This window comes from Mirounga angustirostris, unplaced genomic scaffold (genome assembly GCF_029215605.1).
Source record: "Mirounga angustirostris isolate CCGP_5_RB_7025 unplaced genomic scaffold, mMirAng1.0.hap1 SCAF_12, whole genome shotgun sequence".
Lineage (NCBI taxonomy): Eukaryota > Metazoa > Chordata > Mammalia > Carnivora > Phocidae > Mirounga > Mirounga angustirostris.
In genome coordinates, this window is record NW_026991720.1 from 66,491,908 (window position 1) to 66,495,741 (window position 3,834).

A 3,834-nucleotide genomic window follows, 5' to 3' on the forward strand; every position below is an offset into this window, starting at 1 on the left:
ACTATGCCAGAAACTGGTTTCTTCACCGGCAATATCGCTTTGGCGTACAACAAACCGGTTGTTTCTAAAGTGGTCACGGCTGTTGACAAAAGGCTTTGTGTTTTTATGTGGCACATCTAATGGTCCATCTGAAAACAAGTGTTTTGAATGTTAACTATTCTCTGACACTTTGGAGTTACTGTTGCTCTCCCCATTTCCATGAGGTCAATATAAGTTTTGTGGTAACGCTGCACAAGTTTAAAATTTCATTACAGGAAGTGGTCTGTGGTACTCTGAGTAATATTTGGCTTGCCTCTGCTGGGTGCTGGGTCACACTGCAAGAAAGCATTTTAGAGTATCCTCAAGGTCCATGATTTCAGCTTGAATACCACAATGATAACAATAGTTAAGAGCAGTGAAAATCATTACTACGTTCTGGTCGTGGCACCAGTTACATCCATCCATCACCAGCTGGAGAGCTCTGGATACCAGTGGGAGGCCATTGGCATGATTAAATGTTTCAGAAATGTCTTGCCCAAAGGCGTAACGAGCTCCTCGAGGAGACACACCCCAACCACCCTGATCGTCTGGATCTGACACAGCAAGTCAGACATTGGACCCTGATGAGGAACTTCCAGGCTCTCAAGCCCTCTGATGTGATCCAGTGTAGCTATGGATGGTGAGAGGCCACCATGGAGACAGAATAGTTGCCCGTCCACCCAGGCAGTGAGAGGAAGACAGTCAAAAAGATCTGTACAATATTTCCAAACATTCGCATCTCCATATTTTGCTAAACATTCATCATAGAGACCATATACTTGTGTCATCTGTCTACTCTCATGATTTCCTTGGAGAATGGTGATGTGTGCAAACCAGAAGAGCTACGAGCAGAATAAGTGTTTCAACTGAATAATATCACCTGTCAACATACTCTCCCGTAAACAAGTAGTTTGTATCTAGTGATTTGCCACCAATTCTAGACAGTTCCATGAGATCATGACATTGTCCCTGTACATCTCCACAGACAGTGACTGGCCATCGAGCATCTTGTATGTAGCATTCTTTTGACAGGGTGTCTTTAGCCTTCTGGCAGAGGCTCTTGACCTGGGACTCTGATAGCTGCTGGTGCTCTTCAGTTATTCGGTGCACGGGTCCAGCTCCTTGGTGAACACCTCGCTCATGATGCCACCCGCCCAACTGGTTGAGGCTGTGTGTTACTCCCCCAGCGTCACATGCACCGTGGGCCACACACACACATGGGGACTGGTTCCCTGGGAACACATGGGGCGACTGGCAGATGCTCTCTCTGCACCAGTGCCAACCCACGGGCTCTCCCTGGAACCACCGGGCCACCCCCTGCTGCCCTCCTCTGCTCCTTGTCTTTTTGATATTAGCATGCTAACAGGTATGAGGTGATCTGTCCTTGTGGTTTTTCATTTGCATTTTTCTGATGCTTAGTAATGTTAAGTACCTTTTCATGTGCCTATTGGCCCATCTGTCTGCATCTTTGGAAAAATGTCTATTCAGGTCCTCGGCCCATTTTTTAATTGGATTGTTTTGTTGATACTGAATCTTAGGAGTTCTTTATATTTTGGATATTAGCCTCTAATCACATACATGACTTACAGATATCTTAGCAGGTTCAGTAGGTTGCCTTCTCATTTCACTGATGGTTTCCTTCACTAGGCAAACTTTTTTTTTTTTTAGTTGGATGTAGTCCTATTTGTTTATTTTGTTGTTGTTGTTGTCCTTGCCTGAGGAGACAGAAGCAAAAAAAAAAAAAATCACTAAGACCAATGTCAACTTACTGCCTATGTTTTCACTGAGATTTGTAGTCTCAGGGTCTATATTTAAGCCTTTAATCCATCTTGAGTTTATTTTTCATATGGTGTAAGTGCTCTAGTTTCATTCTTTTACATGTAGCTTTCCAGTTTCCCCAAAACCATTTACTGAAGAGACTGTCTTTTCCCTCATTGTATATATCTCGACTCCTTTGGTGTAGATTAATTGACAGGATAAGCATCCGTTTATTTCTGGGCTTCCTACTGTGTTCCACTGGCGTGTGTCCGTTTTTGTGACAGTACTGTGCTGTTTCAATTACTATGCTTTATGGTTTGAAATCTAGAAGCATCATACCTTCAGTTTTGTTCTTTCTGAAGATTGCTTTGGCTATTCAGGGTCTACTGCCGTTCCACACAAATTTTAGGATTCTTTATTCCAGTTCTATGAAAAATGCTGTTAATGTCTTGATAGGAGTTTCATTAAATTTATAGATTGCTTTGGGCAGTATGGACATTTTAACAGTATTCTTCCAACCCATGAGCGCAGTATGTCTTTCCTTACGTCGTACTAATATCCTCTTCAGTTTATTTCATCAACATCTTATGCTTTTCAGAGGTCTCTCACCTCTTTGGTTAAATTTACTCATAGGTCTTTAATTCTTTTTGATGCAATTATAAGTGGGATTGTTTTATTTCTCTTTCTGATAGCAGGTTTTTAGTGTATAAAATGCAACAGCTTTCTGTATATTAATTATGCATCCTACGACTTCACTAAACTCCTTTATTTTAATAGTTCTTGGATGGAGGCTTTAGGATTTTCTATATATATAGCATCATGTCATCTGTGAATAGTGACACTCTACTTCTTCCAATGCAGGTACTTTTTATTTCTTGTCTAATTGCTGTGGCTAAAACTTCCAGTACTGTGTTGAATAAAATGGCAGGGGTGGGCATCCTTGTCCTGTTCCTAATCCTAAAAGTTTTCAGCTTTTCACTGTTCGTATGGCATATACGGCCCTTATTATGTTGAGGTACATTCCCTCTATATCCACTCTGTTGAGAGTTTCTATCATTAATGGATGTTGAATTTTGTCAAATCTTTCTTTGTATCTGTTGGAGGTGATCATACAATTTTTACCCTTCGTTTGTTAATGTGGTGTATCATATTGATTGATTGCAGATACTGAACCACCTTTGCATCCCTGAAATAAATCCCACTTGATCATGGTGTATGATCCTTTTAATGTATTTTTAATTGGATTTTCTAATTTTGTTGAGGACCTCTGCATCTATGCTCATCAGGGATATTGGCCTGTAATTTTTTTTTCTTTTGTAGTGTTTTTGTCTGGTTTTAGTATCAGGGTAGTGCTGGCCTTGGGAATGAGCTTGGAAGCATTACTTCCTCTTCAGCTTTTGGAATAGCTTGAGAAGAATAGGTAATAATTATTCTTTAAATGTTTGGTAGATCTCATCTGTGAAGCCTTTGGCCCCAGAATTTTAAATGTTTTTTTTTTTTCTTTTTGACTTTTAAGTTTTTCTGATTACTGATTCAATTTTATTACTACTAATTGGTGTATTTTGATTTTCTCATGTATTTAGTCTTGGCAGATTGTATATTTCTAGAAATTCATCCATTTCTTCTAGGTTCTCCAATTTGTTCATGTATAATTGTTCATAGTAGTCTTTTATGATCCTTTGTATTTCTGTAGTATTGATTGTAAATTCTTTCATTTTTGATTTTATTTATTTGGGCCATCTGTCCTTTTTTCTTGATAGTTTTTCTAAAAATTTATATCTTTTTAAAGAACCAATTTTTGGGGTACCTGGCTGGCTCAATCAGTAGAGCATGTAACTTTTTTTAAAGATGTTTTTTAAAATTTTTATTTATTTATTGGAGAGAGAGAGAGAGAGAGAGAGAAGGAGCAGGGGGAGAAGCAGACTCCCTGCTGAGCAGGGAGCCCGATGCGGGACCCGATTCCAGGATGCTGGGACCATGACCGAGTAGAAGGCGCAAGCCCAAGCAACTGAGCCACCCAGGTGCCCCACTTTTTAAGATTTTTATTTATTTATTTGA

At 39.7% G+C, this 3,834-nt stretch overlaps 1 pseudogene; it reads right to left on the minus strand.

Moving 5' to 3' along the window:
• Window positions 1-248: 248 nt before the first annotated feature.
• LOC123835992 (serine/threonine-protein phosphatase 2A catalytic subunit beta isoform-like) lies at window positions 249-969 on the minus strand (annotated as a pseudogene).
• Between the last annotated feature and the right edge of the window lie 2,865 nt (window positions 970-3,834).